The sequence below is a fragment of the Somniosus microcephalus genome, chromosome 4, assembly GCF_052327205.1.
Source record: "Somniosus microcephalus isolate GS21.2 chromosome 4, FLI_Smic_1.0, whole genome shotgun sequence".
NCBI lineage: Eukaryota > Metazoa > Chordata > Chondrichthyes > Squaliformes > Somniosidae > Somniosus > Somniosus microcephalus.
In genome coordinates this window covers 179,359,353-179,380,634 of record NC_140990.1, presented here as the reverse complement: position 1 = coordinate 179,380,634, position 21,282 = coordinate 179,359,353, and positions in this window count along the sequence as shown.

The window sequence follows — 21,282 nt, the reverse complement described above, 5'->3', positions numbered from 1 at the left end:
GCCGGACTGGAGTCTGGACTCTCCCGCTGGGGAGCAGGGGGCAGAGCTGCCCGACCCTTGCCACATTGCCGGCGGCGACTGGGCCCAGCAACTGCACTCCCCTCCGATCCTTCCCCCCTCTGGGGGGAAGGCCGCGGACCAACCGCAGCCCTCCTGGGTTGCTGGACGCCACTGGTCCCAGCAGCTCCACTCCCCTCCGACACTTCCTCCAGGCTCTCCTCCAGGGAAGACGTGTCCACTACTTCGGCATCTGCAGCCGCACCTGACTGCTGCCCTGATGGTCCGCCTTCCTGTTCCTCCTCCTCCTCCTCCTCGGAGGGGCTGTCACTGGCAGCTTCAGGGAGCTCCTCGTCACCAGCTGAAAGCAGGAAGGCACAAGAGTAGCTTTAGAGTGAGGAGAGGGCGTCAGCGAGGGAGGCATGACTGGTGGCATTCAGCGCATTGGTCGGACAATGGCAAAGGAGGTAGATCGGATGCGCAAGTGCGACGAGAGAGGTCCAAAAGGTGATGTCCATACCATTGTGGCCCAGAAGAGGGTCGGCATCTCCACAGGCGACGGGCCCAATCACCCGGGGTCCCATGAGGCGACTCACGCGCTCCTCCAGGGGAGTGAGCTCCTGGATCTGGGGGCGGCCTCCCCCGGTCTCCTCCTGGTGCCTTCGGTTGTTGGCAAGTTTTGCCTGCAAGAGAAAGGACGGCCTGTAAGTACGATGTGTAGCCCTGATGTGGTGTGCACTGCCTCCCATGGTGGAATAGCTTGGCCAGTGTGTAGCCCTGATGTGGTGTGCGCTGCCTCCCATGGTGGAATAGCTTGGCCAGTGTGTAGCCCTGATGTGGTGTGCGCTGCCTCCCATGGTGGAATAGCTTGGCCAGTGTGTAGCCCTGATGTGGTGTGCGCTGCCTCCCATGGTGGAATAGCTTGGCCAGTGTGTAGCCCTGATGTGGTGTGCGCTGCCTCCCATGGTGGAATAGCTTGGCCAGTGTGTAGCCCTGATGTGGTGTGCGCTGCCTCCCATGGTGGAATAGCTTGACCAGTGTGTAGCCCTGATGTGGTGTGCACTGCCTCCCATGGTGTAAAGTGCAGAATGTGCAATTGATGTTCATGACTGTCCCATAGCTGCTGGCTGAGGGCTGGCCATTAGGGCTTTCAGGTCCCTTTGCCCATCATGTCAGGTGTACATGCAAGGATGAGGAGGAGACTGGAAAGGGTACTCACCCTGACAATCCTGGTCAGGTCATTAAACTTCTTCCGGCATTGGACATTGTCCCTGGGGGCATCGCCAGTGGCCGACACCCAGCGGGCGACCTCCCTCCAGGCTTTCCTATAGACGCTGGTGGGAGGCTTCCTGCCAGTGTCCGGGAACAAGATGTGCTGTCTCTTCTCCAAGGCCCTCACCATCACCTTCAAGTCATGGGCTGAGAAGCGCAGGGCACGCTCATGGGCCTTCTGTACCGTTGCCATGGCTCCTTCTGATCACCAGCAGTGTTCAGGCCTAGCTGGGAGGCTGCAGTGTGCAGGCCGTTGCAGCAGAGCAAGTCGACCCTTCCCCCTTTAAGAGCTGGCCGGCGCCACGCTGTCTGCTGTCAATCAAGAAATGACCGCACCTGCGCTGCGCCCGGCCTCGGCGATATCCCTCAGCACCGCCGGCTTAGCGCCTAAAGATAGGCGTGCATCGCCAGTTTTAGCGCTCAAGCAACCTCTTAGGGCGAAGCTACTGAATATCGGCGAAGTGCCATCGACTTTGCGCCGGGCGCAAACTTTAGCGCCCGCCCGACTTTACCGCCCCAAAAGTGGCTATACTGAATTTCTAGGCCTTCGTCTCTACAAGGACTGTGCGGTGGTCACTTCCACCAATGCTGTCATGGACAGATGCATCTGCAACAGGTAGATTGGTGAGGACGAGATCAAGTAGGTTTTTCCCTCTTGTTGGTTCCCTCACCACCTGTCACAGACCCAGTCTGGCAGCTATGTCCTTTAGGACTCGGCCAGCTCGGTCAGTTTTGGTGCTACCGAGCCACTCTTGGTGATGGACATTGAAGTCCCCCACCCAGAGGACATTTTGTGCCCTTGCCACTCTCAGTGCTTCTTCCAATTGGTGTTCAACATGAAGGAGTACTGATTCATCAGCTGAGGGAGGGCGGTAGGTGGTAATTAGCAGGAGGTTTCCTTGCCCATGTTTGACTTGATGCCATGAGACCTCATGGGGTCCTGAGTCAATGTTAAGGACTCCCAGGGCTACTCCCTCCTGACCTTGACCACTCATCTGAGGTCATGAAACTTCTTTGGGCACTGGAGCCAGGTCCTGGGGGCAACACTGCTGGCAGTGACTGCCTCAGCAATCTGGTCCCACATCCTTCTTTCTGGAGGGTCTCCTGGCCCTCTATAGGTAGAGGACCTCTCTTGCAGTGTTGACCCTCTGCACAAAGTTGAGTGCTCCGTGCGAGATCCTGGGTGCCCTTTCCCTGGCCTGTTGAGCCATTTGTGTTAGTGCTGAAGCACTTTTACCATTTTTTACATGCAGAAGGCAGTTCAGCTTTAAGAGCTGAAGACTGCCTAGTTTGGAATGATGTTTAATGGTTTTTTGCAGAAGGCAGTTGAGCTTTAAGGGCTAGAGAGACTGCCTATTTTTGAATGATTTTTAATTTTTTTTCAGAAGACAGTTAACCTTTAAGGGCTCGAGACTTGCTTTAAAAGAATACAGCGTCGCTAGAGACGCAACTTTGGGCCTCCTGCTGAGCGTACAGCATGAAGCAGCGTGTTTGTCGCTGGGCTGTGCGCTAAAATCATTCAAATCAGCAGGCAGCACCAAATTAACGTGCTGCATGCGCTTTCTAAATGGGCGCAAGCAAACCTTGCTCCGCGGTGCCACCACCCATTTTCAGGCCTCATCGAATTTCACCCCCCCCAAGTCTCTTTGGACCGCCACCGTTTTTAGTTTTTCACCATTTAGAAAGTACTCTGCTCTGTCTTTTTCAGGTCGAAAGTGGATGACCTCACATTTGCTTATATTGAAATCCATTTGCCACAGTTTTGCCCATTCACTTATTCTATCAATATCTCTTTTGTAATTTTATGCTTCCATCCACACTGCTTACAAGGCCACCAATATTTGTGTCATCGGCAAACTTTGATATGTGGCTTTCTATCCCATCATCGAAGTCGTTAATAAATATGGTGAATAATTGAGGTCCGAACACAGATCCCTGCGGGACACCACTTAGTCACATCCTGCCCATCACCTGCACAAAGCGGGATTAAACGGAGTGGACTTGAACAGAGTGCTTTGGGTGGGAATTTGGAAAGAGTGGGAATTCAGAGAAGCGGGGGAAGGAGTTGCTGCTTTTTGCCTACACTACTTGTAGTGCTTTGTGTTACAGGTAGATATTTAATTGCAGTATCCTTAACTTAATCTAGATCAAGTAAGCAGTCAGGAAACTACACTGTAAATTAAGTTACCTAATTACAAATTTAATTAAATTTAAACAAGGTCATATAGGGATGGCAGTGCAGGCGGTGTGCCGCAGCTGCAGCATGTGGGAGTTTGTGGAGAACATTGTGATCCCGGACGCCGCAGCTGCAGCATGTGGGAGTTTGTGGAGAACATTGTGATCCCGGACAACCACATTTGCAGTAAGTGCCTGCAACTTGAGGAACTTCAGCTCAGAGTTTTTGAGCTGGAGTCTGAGGTGCAGACATTGCAGGACATCAGGGATGGGGACTTTGATCCAGGAGGCAGTCCGCTAGTGGTACAGGTCTGGTTAGTGGTCAGGGACAGGAGGGTCTGACTGCAACTCAGGCAGGTAAGGGGACCCCAAGTGCAGTGCTGGAGGAGCCTCAGCCTTTGCCCTTGTTCAACAGGTATGAGGTTCTTGCTGCCTATGTGGATGAGGGAAAAGCCTGCAGGATAGATGAGCAGGCTGACCATGGCACCATGGTGCAGGAGGCCATTCAAGTGGGGGGAGTGAAAGGGAATGTAGTTATGGTAGGGGACAGTATAGTCAGGGGGATAGATACTGTTCTCTGCAGCTGCAACCCAGAATTCTGAAGGTTGTGTTGCCTGCCCGGTGCCAGGGTTAAAGACATCTCCTCGCAGCTGGAGAAGAACTTGGAGTGGGAGGGGGAGGTCCAGTTGTCGTGGTCCACGTAGGAACCAAAGACATAGGTAGAACTAGGAATGAGGTTCTGCTGAGGGAGGTTGAGGAACTAGGTTCCAAATTAAAAAACAGAGCCTCAAAGGTAATAGTCTCTGGATTGTTACCTGAACCACACGCAAATTGGCTTAGGGACAAACAGATTAGAGGTTTAAATGCATGGCTCAAAGAGTGGTGTGGGAGGAAGGGGTTTCGGTTCATGGGGTACTGGCACCAGTACTGGGGAAAGAAGGAACTGTTCCGTTGGGACGGGCTCCACTTAAACCGGGCTGGGACCAGTGCCCTGGCGAACTGAATAACTAGGGCAGTAGACAGGGCTTTAAACTAATGAAGGAGGGTCGGAAGGATTCAGGAAAGAGTCAATTTAAAAGCAGCGAGAGAAATGTCAAGGCTCTAGAGCAGAGTAGAGTTTTCGGTAACAATAAGCACAGTGGGTCAGGAAGGGACAGAGAGAATAACAAAGGTAATAAGGCATCAGTGACTAAGGTGACATCAGGGAAAAAGATAAATAAGTCAAAGCTAAAGGCATGATATCTGAATGCGCGAAGCATTTGCAACAAAATAGATGAATTAATAGCGCAGATAGAAATTAACAGGTTTGATCTAATAGCCATAACAGAGATGTGGTTGCAAAGTGGCCAAGGTTGAGAACTAAATATTCCAGGATACATAACTTTTAGAAGTGATAGGCAAAATGGAAAAGGAGGGGTAGCCCTGATAATAAAGGATAGGATAAAGGCAGCAGAGAGAAAGGGTCTGAACTCCAAAAATCAAAAAGTAGAATCAGTTTGGGTGGAGCTAAGAAAGAGCAAGGGGCAGAAAACATTGGTGGGAGTTGTTTATAGGCCCCCAAACAGTAGTTGTAATGTAGGGCGGAGTATAAATCAGGAAATTAGAGGTGCATGTAACAAGGGTAATACAGTAATCATGGGGGACTTTAATCTACATATAGACTGGGCAAACCAAATTTGCAGTAATAGTGTGGAGGACAAATTCATGGAGTGTATGCAAGATAGTTTTCTGATCAGTATGTTGAGGAACCAACTAGGGAACCAACGTAAGCTTGAGGAACAGCACCTCATCTTCCGATTAGGCACTTTGCAGCCTTCCGGACTCAATATCGAGTTCAACAATTTCAGATCATAACCTCGGCCCCTATTACATTTTTACTTATATATTTTTTTCCCCACCCCTTTGTTTTGGGTTTTCCCTCCCCCCCTCCTCTTTTTTTTTACATGGCAGCTGTCTCTCATTCTGCCAGTACATTTCACACCTAATCTGAGCTGTCTTTTGTCTCTTTACTAGTCCTATCACCATCTCGTCTCGTTTTGAATACCTCTTAATGTCTATTCACTTCTTTTGTTCCCTCCCCAGCCCTCCTTTCGATCTATTTCATTTCCTTTCCAGTTTTGAAAAAGGGTTTCGACCCGAAACGTCGACTCTAATTTCTCTCCATGGATGTTGCCTGACCTGCTGAGTTTTTCCAGCATTTTCTGTTGTTATTAGGGAATAGGCTATTTTAGATCTAGTATTGTGCAAGAAGTTAATTAATAACTTTGTAATAAAGGGGCCTTTGGGGAAGAGTGACCATAATATGATAGAATTTTATATTGAGTTTGAAAGTGACTTAGTTAAATCCGAAACTAGGGTCTTAATCTAAACAAAGCAAACTACACCTGGAATGCTATCCGCTTCCTCTACTGTAAATACTGACGTAAGGCGATTATTCAAAGTAGTATCCGCCATTTCCTTACTTTCATTGACAATATCACCGTTATCAGTTTTTAAGGGGTCAATATTGCTCCTGACCACCCTCTTTTTCCTAATATAATTGTAATTTTTTTGTGTTGATTTTGATATCCCTTGCAAGTTTCTTTTCATAGTTCCTTTTTGTAGCTCTTACTCTATGTTTTGTCACCTTTTGTTGTTCTTTGTATCTCTCAGTCGCCAGGATCGGTGCTAGTTTTTGCATTTTTGTATGCTTTTTCTTTTAGTTTTTTATTGTCCTTTACCTCTTTAACTTACCTCTCCACCACTTCAGTATAACCCCCAACCTACCCCCTCTGACCCTCACCTACCTAACTTTGCACTTCCATTCAAATCAACACACAAACTGGCAGTTATACAAATATTACATTTTCTGAATACTTTTATTATGACATTTGTGTACAAGATATGACATAGAAGTTATATTCAAAAGTCTATACATATAGGAAATAAATTCCACATTTTATTTTACACAAACATTATATATACATTTCACTGTACAATTTAGATAACACATTAATCATAGCACTTGGGAAAGAGGATTTCTTGGTGACTGTTATTTAATTTAAAAAAGCCTTTTTTTATGGATTAAAAAAAAAATCTTTTGCAGAATGAAGGAGCCTGCAGTTGAGTTGCTGGTTTTGAGTTTGATGAGATGGTGTTTGGCCCTGACATTTCTCCAGATCTAGAAATATTATTGCTCCATGGGACAGAGGTTTATAATTTTTACTGTTATGCCATCCAGTTTTTAAAATAAAAGTTTTGTCACTTTCAGAGAACAATAAGCCTAACTTGAAAATGATCTGTAAATCCCTTAAAGAAATAAATTACACATGAAATTTTTGATTCACAAATACAATTGAAAGATGGAATTACACTTCTATTAGATGTAACATTTTTAAAAATAACAATAAATATATTTAAAGTACCTACACTATGGGCTAGAAATTCATTATAGCCAAGGAATAGGCAGTGTTTAGACTAAAAGGGGGAGAAATTGGGCGGAGCCGCAAACGGGGCGCCAAGCTCGCCTGGGCGCCAGATTTTGCGCTGCGATCGGAGCAGCAGCAATCGCCGGAAATTCAGCTTGAGCGCCCCAAGAGGGACACGGGGCGAGGCTCGAGGCGCTCCACGTCCTTCTTAGGACGCTGAAACTGAATATCGCAGCGCAACGTGCCGCAGCGCCACACGCTGCGGCACGGCGCGCAGAGGTACTGCAGGCCTTCCTCCCATTCTTAAGGGGGAGGGGCCTGTACCAGCGCGATGAGTGATCGTGAGTGCCGGCAAAAGAGCCCGGCACCGAGGAGAAGTGCCGGGCTCTCGGAAAGCGGCTGGCAATGCCGCAGGGGGAGAACAGGAGGCCGGGGACGGAGGTGCTGGCAGGCGGCCGCCGAAAAAAATGGCCGCCCCGCACCTCCACCTTAATTTGCGCCACTGCCGCCACAGGTAGGCCCCGTGAACCGGGCGCAATTAGCGAGCGGCGCTACAGAGGCGGTTGCTGCCAAATATCATGATCGGGGCGGTAGCGGGGTGCTGCGCACACCGATGATGCCATCGGTGGTGCTGCGCACACCGATGTCATCGGTGGCGGCGCAGCGCAACAGGCTAACGCTGCCATTAGCGCCCCAGCTAAATATCGCGGGAGGCGTGGCCAGTGGCGCTAAAGCCACTGAGTGCCCTCTTTAGGCGCTAACTGGTGGCACAGCCCACCGAATTTCTCCCCCAAAATGTTTAAGGAGCGCCAGTTGAAAAATTGTCTAGGCTGCACGCAAAAGTCGTCCTCACTCCTTATTAAAATGATTGCAGTCATGATTCTCGTCTAAAATCCCAAGCTCATTGGCGTTACACTGATAAGATGGACCAATATCGGGTGTAGTCTAAATGCAAGTAATGATTGCCAATGATTGCCACAGGCTTTTTTCATGACTTAAAGGGGAGGACCATTGATGCTGTAGCACCTCATTCTCAGCATCATTGGGTGTGAAGCTGCCTCAACAACCATAAAAAGGACAAAGAGAAGGAGAACTTATTTACAAATGCTGATGGCAGATCACCACCCCAGGGAGAGAGCCTGGAAGTTTTCCGAGGAAGCTTTAGAGGCATTGGTCTTAGTGGTGGACAGAAGGTGGGCGATCCTGTACCAACTGGCAGGAGGCCCTCGCCACAAGTCTGCCGGACTATGTGTAGGGAGGTGGCACACCACGTCACGGGCAGCACTGTGATCCCCAGGTCCCACACACAGTGCAGGAAGAAGTTTAACAAACTCACACGGGTGGTCGGGGTGAGTGAAGGTTTCAACAAATGCTACATACCACCATCTGTACAAGCTTCACACACTGCTCAATGCACCACACTCCCAGCACTCACCCACCAACAATCTCTACCTAGCAACACTCACACCCACATCTCACACCTTGCACACAATGACAGCTATTCAACTATGGCAGGCACAAGGGTAATTAATTATTAGAATTCATGTGATATGTGTGATATGTTTATAGATAAATTTATTAATGGTGTTTGGAATATTTTGTGGTCTTTCTCATTTCACCTTTGTGCCCAGGAGGACGCTATGATATGGCGTGAGACAGGGATGGTATGATGGGGCTGTGGTGAGCAACGGGGATTTGGGGTTTCATTCATTCGAATTGCAGTCTGATGAGCCGGTCATGGACAGCTTGTCCAGAAGGCCAATTGTATCGCTGCCTCCTCCCTCCTTCCTTTTCCTACTCCTCATCCTCCTCGGCTGTGTCCTCTTCCTGAGGTGGTCCCGCAATCCCTGCAGGCAAGAGCTGCGCCCTCATGATGGCCATGTTGTGGAGCATGCAACAGACCACCATGAAATGGGACATCAGCTCTGGCGAGTACTGGAGGGCTCCTCCTGAGCGGTCAAGGCAGCGGAACCGTTGCTTCAATAAGCCAATGGTCTGCTCGGTGATGTTCCTGGTGGCAGCATGGCTCTCATTATATGAGTGCTGGGCACGAGTGTTGGGGTTGCGGAGGGGAGCCATGAGCCAGGTGGAGAGCGGATAGCCCTCGTCTCCAAGCAGCCACCCTCGAGCTTGATGTGGTGGCTGGAAGACTGCTGGCACACCGGTCTGGTGCAGGATGAAGGCATTGTGGCTGCTGCCAGGATAGTGGGCATTGACATTGAGGATTCGCTGTGAGTGGTCGCACACCAACTGCGCATTAAGTGAGTGGTAGCCTTTGCGGTTACGGACAATCTCAGGATTGTTATGTGGTGTCCGCAAAGCGATGTGGGTGCAGTCAATGGCGCCTTGCACCATGGGGAAGCCCGCTATCCTGGCAAAGCCACATACACGCTCGTCCTGCTTCTCTCTGGTGATGGGGAAGGAAATGTAGTCCCTTCTCCTGCTGTAGAGAGCCTCAGTGACCTCCCGGATGCAGCAATGGATGACGAACTGTGAGATGTTAGCTATGTCTCCTGTTGCAGACTGGAAGGATCCGCTGGCGAAGAAACTGAGGGCCACAGTGACCGTGACTGCCGCTGGGAGAGCAGTAGTCACCCTGGACATTTTTAAAAATTCGTTTATGGGATCTGAGCGTCGCTGGCAAGGCCAGCATTTATTGCCCATCCCTAGTTGCCCTTGAGAAGGTGGTGGTGAGCCACCTTCTTGAACCGCTGCAGTCCGTGTGGTGATGGTACTCCCTCAGTGCTGTTAGGTAGGGAGTTCCAGGATTTTGACCCAGCGACGATGAAGGATCGGCGATATACTTCTAAGTCAGGATGGTGTGTGACTTGAAGGGGAACTTGGAGGTGGTGGTGTTCCCATGCACCTGCTACCCTTGTCCTTCTAGGTGGAAGAGGTCGCAGGTTTGGGAGGTGCTGCCAAAGAAGCCTTGGCGAGTTGCTGCAGTGCATCTTGTAGATGATACACACTGCAGCCATGGTACGCCGGTGGTGGAGGGAGTGAATGTTTAAGGTGGTGGATAGGGTGCCAATCAAGCGGGCTGCTTTGTCCTGGATGGTGTCGAGCTTCTTGAGTGTTGTTGGAGCTGCACTCATCCAGGCAAGTGGAGAGTATTCCATCACATTCCTTACTTGTGCCTTGTAAGTGGTGGAAAAGCTTTGGGGAGTCAGGTGAGACACTTGCCACAGAATACCCAGCCCTGACCTGCTCTTGTTGCCACAGTATTTATGTGGCTGGCCCAGTTAAGTTTCTGGTTAATGGTGACCCTCAGGATGTTGATAGTGGGGGATTCGGCGATGGTAATGCCATTGAATGTCAAGGCGAGGTGGTTAGACTCTCGCTTGTTGGAGATAGTCATTGCCTAGCACTTCTGTGGCGCGAATGTTACCTGCCACTTATCAGCCCAAGTCTGAACGTTGTCCAGGTCTGAGGCTGGAGGTCTGGTTGCAGGAAGTGGCAGAGTTCTGTGACCACTCCTTGGTGAAGCGAAGCCTCCTAATACACTATGCCTTATTGAAGGTAGGAGAAGTGATGTCAGAAGACCCGAGGTGGGTAAGGCCTGCTGTTGAGAGCCCTGATGGCCCTCCTCCTCCCTCTGCGCACATGTTCCCATTTTTCTCGTTGCCTTCGTTTCCGTCGCCGTAGATCCTAGAGGGCGAGGTCCACTGCTAGTACAGCCCCCATGATTTTTAGCAAGTGTTGTACTTTGAAACCTTTCAAAAATAATGAGCGAATTTTGTACTTGCCAGAACACTCCCTGATATCAAAGAACCTTGAAATGACTAAAGAAAACTCTTGTAGTTGCAGGAAGTAGTACACAGCCACTCAAACTGCAAAACCCTGACAGGTGCGAGTAATTGGTGATGATCCCTTTAAATAGCGTCACCGGAGCTGACTTCCTGCTGCTGCACGTCACCTGAATCTGTCATTGCTTTCTCCAGCTGGTAAGTACATTGGCTAAAACGAAGTTGGGAGATCAGGTGTTCAGTGAGTGTTGCACACTCATTGACGTCATGATCTCCATCATGGCGAGCTCCCTGGCGATCGAGGTTGCCAGCAACACCGATATGGCGTGCAGCAAAGGAACCGGCATCAGCTGTAAATGGCACTTTAGCGCCATCTCCTGGTGCTAACGTGTGGTGCAAGTCACACAAATTTCTCCCACTATGTGACTATGATCATGCCTTTTTTTGAAGAATAATATTTCATTTCATTTTCACTTCCAGGATAGATGATGAACTGAGCGGTAATTGGCATCGTCATCTTAAGGGTTATCACAGTGCCCAAGAACAGGAGAAGCAACTGTGGTAAGTTGTTAGGAATGCGAGCAACAGAGATTGTATTAAAGAATCCATTTTATGTTAAAGACTCCATTTTGTAACAAAAAGACTGTTTGCAGAAATCTACTAAAACAAGCAGTATCTGGAATAAGATTGTTGTTTTGTTCTTTGTGTAGTTCTGACCGTCTGGTAGATAAATCTACCTGTTTGACAACTATATGTTTATCTTTTCTATACATGCAAGGAGACAGACCGCTTATGTTGTGTCTTGAAGCCCACTATGGAACTTTCACCCCTCTAGCACCACAGAAACAGAAAGTCTGTGGAATGATGAGCCAATGGTAATTAATGTAAACTGAGGGTAAATGTCATGGAAGCGGTGTGATGTAATGGTCTATAGCTAAGTGATTAGATTGAGACCAATGTAATGTGAAGTTATGAAGACCAGGGCTGATCACCTTACTACTGAGCTCAGCCACTGTAGCACAAGGTCTCCAGCAGTCTTCGTATCATTGTGTGTGTTGTCTCTGAGTATCAATTCCTCTAGCAAATTTGTAAGCATAAACTCCAGTGTCTCGGTCTCTCATTCCTGGCACATAGACAAAGAAGGTAGGCTTTGTCTCCTTCACAGAGTGGTAGTCTGGCAGTCATTCACAGTGCCAAGTTTCTACAACTTGAGGCTTTCCTTCAAAATAGGGCTTTGCATGTTTGGCCCGCAATATTAGTACATCTTATGAGCATAACTGGGTCAGGCCTGGCCATTAAGAAATACCTCACACATGTGCCCAGTAGTATTTCTGTATTTTACTATGGTGATAAATAGAAAATAGTCTGCAATATAGCACGCAGTTCGTGTAATTGCCATACTTACTTCCCGTCACACTTTGTTGATGACGCCCTTATTGTTGTAAAACAGCAGGGCCTAGAAATTAGGTTGCGTAGTGCCCGTTGTTTGGGTGCTATGGGTGCCAAATTAGGTCCAAAATGGTGTCCAAGCAGCGCGCACGCGCGCACATGTCTGGTGCGTGCCGCACAAGACACCATCTTGGTGAGGGCGGTAGGGCGGCTGTTAGGAGTGTGCACTAGGAGTATAGTAAGTAGGCAGATTGTGACATCATCATTGCTGGAACTAACGCCCTGTGTTAACATCGGCACAGCGCAACATGCATTCAGTAGCAGGAAGGACCCCCACCAGCGCTATTTAAAGGGATCATCAATAACTTTCAGGTACTTGCTTTTTGATTTCTACTGACTCTGTGTAAGTTTGTGGAAGTGTTTGGAGCTTTCTAGAGTTATTTAAAGTTGGTGAGGTGACAGGGAGTGGTGCTGCAAGTGGAGAAGGCCTTTCTTGTGACTTCAAGGATTCTGGCCAGACCAAAAAAAATTAGGGAGAACGTTGGTCATCCCCCTTGGCCTGCAGCATGACAGAGTGATGGAGCAGAGGCAGCAAAGAGGACAAGCTGCTCGCAAAGGGAGGAGGAGGAGGAGGAGTGGGAGAAGGACTCTCAGCAGGAGGCCTTACCCACCTTGGGTCTTCCACGAGCAATTCTCTTACTGTACGGATAACCGTAGCTGTCGTAAAGACAGCGGGGTTTGATTGACAGCTGGTTGACGGCTGATGTCATATCCGGGGGCGGGATCTGACGCCATTTTGGCCATGCTTGAAGTACTGTACTACGAGACACAGAGTCAGGCTGAATAAATGGCACTCCACTACAACTGCTTGGGAGACTCGTACTTACGTTATTAAGATAACATTACATGGTACCAGGATTTATAGAACTCACGATAAGGACAGACTATAACAATGGAAGGAATAAAACCTCCGGTTAGCCTGCAACTAGAAGGAAATATGGATGAAAATTGGCGTGTCTTCAAGCAACGCTTTCTTCTCTACCTCACAGCGATTGACGCTTCGACTAGCTCTGGAACACGTAAAGTAGCTTTGTTGCTAACAGTGGCTGGCTCGCACGCAATCGAGCTGTTTAATACATTTACGTTTGCAGCCGAAGATGATAAAAATGAGCTGGACAAGGTGATAGAATGGTTCGACGAATACTGCACTCCAAAAAAGAATGAAACGTATGAGAGATTCGTGTTTCGCTCCCGCGTGCAAAAGCAAGGAGAATCCTTTGATGTTTTTTTGACGGACTTGAAAATAAAAGCACAAACATGCAACTTTAGGGACCTGAAGGAATCGATGATACGCGATCAAGTCGTTTTTGGAATACTCGACAAGAAGGTGAGGGAGAGAATGCTTCGAGACAATGACCTAAATTTGGATGCAGCAGTGAAAATATGTCATGCTAGTGAACTCTCAGCCATGCACACGAAAACTTTCGAAGGGAGCAGCACAGCAGCGGGCGGGAGCGCCCTGGGGCTGAAAAACCTGCCGGTGGATGTGGTACACAAAAGGGACGCAAGAGGGCCCACGGAGTTCAAGACGATGACGCCTTACGAATGCAGACGGTGCGGTAATAAACACGTAGCCAGACAGTGTCCTGCTTATGGGAAGAACTGTGCAAAATGTAAAGGCAGGAATCACTTTGCCAAGATGTGTTTTTGGGAAGAGAAAACTGAAGGTAAAAAGACAGTGCATGCTATTGAGACTGAAGAGACAGGAGCAGAGACTTTGTTTGTTGGAATGGTGCAAAATGAGTCAAAACAGGGTAAAAATGCTAATGAAGTGCACTCTGTAGGACCAAAGACTGAAGTTTGGATAGCTCCCTTGCTGGTAAATGGCACCATTGTTCCCTTTAAGCTAGATACAGGTGCTAAGGCAAACCTCATAAGTTGGAGTGATGCACGGAATCTCAAAGTGCGACCTAAAATACTGAACAAGACAGTGTCTTTGAAGGCATACAATGGACAAAGCATTGAAACAAAAGGAACGTGTAGGCTGAATGTTAAGGTAAAAAATCACATTCACCCTTTGACCTTTGTTATAGTGCCTGAAGGACATGAGTCACTGTTGGGGGATAAGGCCTGTGTGGATTTGGGCTTGGTAAAACGAGTCTATACTATCAATGAACTGAACTGTGTGCAGAGTGCCCCCCAAGATAGTATAAATCTGACTCATGAGACTATAGCACACAAATATGCAGATGTATTTGAGGGTTTCGGAGCACTGCCCTTTACATACTCCATCAAACTGAGAGAGGATGCACAACCTGTGATTCACGCACCCAGGAGAGTTACAGTGGCTCTCCGTGAAAAACTGAGGAAAGAGCTAGACCGCATGGAGGGACTAGCTGTCATAAAGAAGATTGAGGAACCAACTGACTGGGTAAATTCCATGGTCTGCGTCAATTCAAAGAAAACTGATAAATTGCGTGTCTGCAAGGATCCCAAGGACCTTAACGCCAATATCAAAAGAGAGCACTACCAAATTCCAAAGAGAGGAAATAGTCAGCGAAATGGCAGAAGCGAAAGTCTTCTCCAAGATGGACGCCTCGCATGGTTTCTGGCAGTTGAAACTTGATGAAGAAAGTGCTAAGCTGTGCACTTTTAACACCCCGTTTGGTCGATACTCCTACCAGCGTCTGCGCTTTAGTATTAGCTCCGCCCCAGAAATCTTTCACAGAGCAATGGCGCAAATCATCGAGGGCCTGGAGGGAGTGCGGGTGTACGTGGATGATCTGGTAGTATGGGGCTCCACTCAGGGGGAGCACGACACCAGACTGGAGAAAACACTTCGGAGAATACAGCAGTATGGACTCAAACTAAATAAAGACAAATGTCAGTTCAGTGTCAATGAAATCACATTCCTCGGAGGCAAGATCTCTACAGAGGGGATTCAGCCAGACAAGTCAAAGGTAAAGGCTATACATGACATGGAGAAACCAAAGGACAAGAAAGGGGTTCAGCGGGCCCTTGGCATGGTTAACTACCTAGGAAAATTCATTCCAAATCTAGCAGTGAAAGCTGCTCATCTGAGAAAACTGCTGCACCAAGAGACAGAGTTCCAATGGGGACATGAACATGAGAGAGAATGGAAGGGGCTGCTACACATTCTAGCAAATGAACCCCTACTGAAGTTCTTCTGCCCTAAAAAGAGGACAAAAGTGTCCACAGATGCCTCTAAGAATGGATTAGGGGCTGTCCTTCTACAGGAAGATGAAGGAGAATGGCGACCAGTGGCGTATGCATCACGCTCCATGACGGCTACAGAGTGCCGGTACGCGCAAATTGAGAAGGAGTGCCTTGGCTTGGCATTTGGGTGTGAAAAATCTCATACCTACATCTATGGTCTTCCCAAGGTTATCCTAGAAACGGACCATAAGCCACTGCTAGGGATCGCAAAGAAGAATCTGTGTGACATGTCACCACGGATACAACGCCTAATGATGAGACTTCAACTTTACGATTTTGAGCTAACATATGTGCCAGGGACGCAAATGTTCATTGCAGACACACTATCCAGGGCTGCGCCTTACGCCACACAAAACAGTGAATCAGAAGAGGATGTGGCTCTTCATGTGGATATGGTCTACGCAGCATTGCCCGCCACACAGGAACAACTATCAGTGATAGTCACAGAGACATCAAAGGACACAGTCCTGAGTAAAGTAATGAGAAATCTTCAAGAGGGCTGGAAGAAAGGGTCATGTAAACAATATTATCACATTCAGTCTGAGCTCTCTGTGGTCAATGGACTACTGCTTAAGTGTGACATGATAGTAGTGCCCACCTCGATGCGATGAGAAATGCTCAACAGGATACATGAAGGGCACCTGGGTGCAGAAAAGTCAAAAAGGAGAGCACGTGAGGCACTCTACTGGCCAAACATGAACTCCGATATTGACCAGTTGATCAGCGAGTGTGCTACATGTCAGGAGTGTCACTACAAGCAAACAAAAGAGCCCCTCATTACCACAGAGCTCTCATCACAACCTTGGGAAAAGGTCGGAACTGATATATTTCACTATGAAGGAAAAGACTATTTGTTAGTTATTGATTATTATTTCAATTATCCGGAGATGGCTCTCTTGTCCAGTACCACATCAAGAGCTGTGATAACTCACCTGAAGTCAATCTTTGTCAGGCAGGGCATCCCTCTAACCCTGGTCTCTGATAATGGCCCTCCCTATGCCAGTCATGAGTTTCAGTCATTTGCTTCAGAGTATGAGTTTAATCATGTAACCTCCAGTCCGCTCTATCCTCAGGCTAATGGAAAAGCGGAGAAGGGGGTACAGATTGTGAAAAGACTATTAAAGAAAGCAGCACACAGCAACACTGACCCATATCTGGCCCTGATGTCGTACAGGGCGGGCCCGCTAGCAAGTGGCAAGTCTCCAGCTGAGCTCTTACTGGGTCGGAAAATCCGTACACGACTTCCCAGTTATGTCACACCTGACCACAGAGATGAGCTGTGGGCAGACAAGGCTCGGAAACTACAACAGAAACAAAAAACACTTCATGACCGCACAGCCACTACACTAGTGCCTCTACAGGAGAAGGATATAGTTCGCATTGAAGGGCCTGAGTCATGGCCTAAAAGAGCCACCGTTCTACAACAGGTCGCCCCCAGGTCATACAGTGTCATGACAGAGAACGGTAATGTGTTTCGCAGAAACAGGAGGCACCTACTGAAAACCAGAGCCCTTTCAGCCTCAGGAGGACAGAGAGGATGACGAGATGAGGGAAATGCCACAAAGAGACGCGATGAGGGAAATGCCACAAAGCGACGAAGGACACAGTAGTGATAATGTGACAAGGGACCTGTGTGGTACAGACATGAACTTAAGGGATATAACTGGGGTGGTTCAGCAAATACCCGTTCAGCCACGCAGGTCACAGCGCACCAGAAAGCCTGTAGTTAAACTTGACCAGTAGACAGGGATTGATAAGACTGTAAACAGTTAATGGACTCCTGGGTGTGGGTAAGGTTTATACCTACCTGCAATTAGTTCAACGGTGTAGTTACACTGACTGTTTCTATATGATGTTAACAAGTGTTCTATGTGTTATGTTGTTATGTTGTTACTGTGTTATGTCTTCATTGAAGGGGAAAGATGTACGGATAACCGTAGCTGTCGTAAAGACAGTGGGGTTTGATTGACAGCTGGTTGACGGCTGACGTCATATCCGGGGGCGGGATCCGACGCCATTTTGGCCATGCTTGAAGTACTGTACTATGAGACACAGTCAGGACTGAATAAATGGCACTCCACTACAACTGCTTGGGAGACTCGTAATTACGTTATTAAGATAACATTACACTTACCTCAACCTGAGCCAGGAGCAGTGTATGAGCCGTCAGCGCTTTACGAAGGAGGTGCTCAAAGAACTCTGCCACCTCTTGCAACCAGACCTGCAGCCTCACACCAGGGCAAGGACAGTGCTGCCAGTGACCGTGGCCCTGAATTTCTTCATGTCTGCATCCTTCCAAGCTGGAGCAGGTGACATCTGTAACAGCTCCCAGTTCGCCTTCCACTGCTGCATAAGAGAGGTGACAGACAGTCTTTATGGCAGGAGAGAGGGCTTCATTGTCTTCTCTCTGGCCAGAGAAATGCAGACGGAGCATGCATGTGGCTTTGTCAGGATAGGGGGCTTCCCCATGGTGCAGGGCGCCATCAATTGCATGCACATGGCTTTGTGGGCACTGTATATAAATGCTGAGATGTACTGCAACCGCAAAGGTTACCACTCGCTGAATGTGCAGTTGGTGTGCAACCATGCTAAGCACAGCATGCTGGTGAATGCCCAGTATCCTGGCAGCAGTCATGATGCTTTTATTCTACACCAGTCCGCTGTTCCCTCAGTCTTTGAGCCACGAAGACAAACCAGAGGGTGGCTACTGGGGGACAAGGGCAATCGCTTGACCATCTGGCTACATGACTCCGCTCCGCAACCCAACCACACGTGGCCAGCATGCGTACAATGCTGCCACAGGAAACATATTAGAGTAGACCATTGGGGTGCTGAAACCATGGTTCTGATGCCTGGACCCCTTTGGAGGAGTCCTACAGTACTCACCGGTGCGTGTGTTCCAATTCTTTGTGGTCTACTGTATCCTCCACAACCTGGTCATCATGAGGGCACAGCCCTCGCCACCAGGGATTCGGCCACCAGCTCAGGAGCAGGAGGAGGAAGAGGAGGAGACAGGAAGTGGAAGAGGATGAATTGGAAGAGGCGGAGGAGGCAACAGAACGAAGGAGGCAACCCAGACAGCTGGGGTATTTGCGATTTAAACATCTGCCTGCGTTATGAGTGAACGCAAATCCAGTTTCCCATTCAACATGAGTCCCACGCCTTACCTTCCCTCTGTTATTGACCATCACAGCATCCTCTTGGCCACAATGCTGAAATAAAAGCCACCACCAAGAAAACATTCCAATCCAACTTTATCCATATATGCATCCAATATTACATCAAAAAATCAACTAATCACCCTTGTGCATTCCCTTAGTGACTGTCTTGCATGTGTCTTTGCCTATCCTAGTGCTTCTATGCAGTGCTACCCCAGTGGCTGCAGCATGGCTGGTGGAAGGCTGCAGACTTTCACTGGGGTAGACTGCAGAAGGCCTTACAGGATGACCTTGAGGAGCTCTAGGCCTAGTAGGCCCAGCTTCGGACTGCACCACCTTGGCATGGGTGGCAGCACTCTGGGCTGGCTGGCTGACAGGCAACAGCAAGGGCACTGGCAGAGTGGCAGGATGAATGCTCTCATCCTGAGAAAGAACAGCCTCCACGGATCCATTGCTATCCTCTGGGGCAGCACCTCAGCAATCCTAGTAATCTAATGGAGTACAGATTGCTGGACTGCTGTGACACCCTTCGAGCCCCTTTCAACATTGGTAAACCCAGCCATGATGGCAGCAGTCCGTGTTTGCGTGGCAGCAAGCTGAGCTTGCATGACTGCAGTCTGAGCTTCCATTGCAGCACTCAGACATTGGGTGGCTTCTGTTTGTGCTGCAATGGAAACTGAGACTTTGACCATCAGACACTGCATGATGGTTGGGTCCACAAGTGTGTTAATGCATCTGCCCACCCCTTCCACACTGGAAAGGATGGGCTCCAAGCTCTGCCCAAAGCCCTGTGCAAGGCTGGAGCTGGACTCCTCCATGCTCCTTGACAATGCATTCAGGCTTTCTGGCAGGCCTTCCAATGTACCAAGCATTTCATTGTCCATACCCATCAGCCTTCTTCTGTAGGCCGCCCCATCGAAGTCTTCATGAGTCCTACATAGCAGAAATCATGTGCGGCCTGAGCTACCCTTTCCCCCCACCCTGGCTGCAGGCCAGTCGTACCCGGGGACACACCACGTGCAGATACCACATCTAACGTATCCTCTAAAGTACATGGAGTGTCAGTATCTGAGCTGGTGGCTGGGAGTCTGAAATCAAGTGATGGTGTTTCTTCTTCTTCACTCTCCTCTCCCTCTTCATGTTGACCCACTGGCTGGGCTGGCTGGATTTGTTGGGTGTCTGAAATGAGAAAGGCACAAGGGTAGGGTTTTGGTGAGGGGAGGGGGGACGCAAGAGCTGCATGCTTACACCATATACAGATTGTAAATCAGAAGAGATTATAGGATGAGGGGGAAGTAGGATGTGAGAAGGAGGATAACATATGAGGATACCGGCATCTTCTATTCTTTCAGTCCCGCCGCTGGCCATGGGCACAGCCATGCCCATGCCAAGAATGGTCAGCACTGTCTCCTCCAAGGCGGTGAGGTCATGCAGACAAGCCTGTCCCCCGCCGGTTAGCTCCTGCTGCCTCCGGTTATGCACCATCTTTTCCTGCCAGAGACAGCAGTGTGTCAGTGAGTGTGGCATAATGTGTTTGGGTGATGTGGTTGTCATGGTTGAATAGCTGGCAGTGTGTGCAAGCAGTCAGATGTGGGTGTGAGGCTTGCAGCAGTGCTAAATGTGTGCGGGTGAGGTGAAGCTATGAATGTGAGGTGTGAGTCGTGTTTGGTAGAGATTGTTGGTAGGTGAGATGGGGGTGTGGTGCATTGAGCAGTGTGTGAGGCTAATGGTGCAGATAGTGGAATATGACATTTGAAGATAAATTCACTGACCTTGAGCACTCGTGTGAGGTCACTAAACTTCTTCCTGCACTGAGTGCAGGTCCTCAGGGCTAAACTGCTGGCATTTAACACAGTAGCTATCTGCTCCCACTGCACTCTGGAGGCCCTCCTGGGCCCCTGTGGAAAGAGGACCTCTCTCCTGGAGTTGCCCTCCTGGACCAAGGCCTCCAGTGCTGCATCCGAAAACATTGGAGCCCTTTCGCTGGCCTGTTGAGCCATTATTCGGTAGTCTTCTTTCTGAGCCTTGCCTTCACAACCAGTTCCAGCAGCTGCTGCAGGCAGATGCACCTCCCCTTTAAGAGGTGCAGACTGTGTTTTGTGAATGGAGGCTGGCTTTAATTGGAGCTAGCCTCGCACAAACTTGGGCCCCCTGCTGAGCGTTCAGCCACTCAGCAGCACCTTCAGCGCTGGGCTGAACACTACAATCAAGTAAATTAGCAGGCAGTAGTTATTAATTTTTATTTCTCTTTCTGTACCTGATTTAACCTCCTTCTCAATCCTCCCACGGTTTACCTCCCAATCCATAAATTTAATTGGCTAAACATAGAAATATAGAAGATAGGAGCAGGAGTAGGCCATTCGGCCCCTCAAGCCTGCTCCGCCATTCAATGCGATCATGGCTGATCATCCAAGTTCAGTACCCGGTCCCTGCTTTCTCCCCATATCCCGAGATCCCTTTAGCCTTAAGAAATATATCCAACTCCTTCTTGAATATACTTAATGAATTGGCCTCTACTGCCTTCTGTGGTAGAGAATTCCACAGGTTCACCACTCTGGGTGAAGAAATTCCTCCTCATTTCTGTCCTAAAAGGCCTACCCCTTATCCTTAGACTGTAACCACTGGTTCTGGACTCCCCGACCATCGGGAACATCCTCCCTGCATCTAGTCTGTCCAGTCCTGTCAGAATTTTATAGGTTTCGATGAGATCCCCTCTCAATCTTCTAAACTCCAGTGAGTATAAGCCCAATCGTCCCAATCTCTCCTCATACGTCATTCCTGCCATCCCAGGTATCAGCCTGGTGAATCTTCGCTGAACTCCTTCCATGGCAAGAATATCCTTCCTCAGATAAGGCGACCAAAACTGCACACAATACTCCAGATGTGGTCTCACCAAGGCCC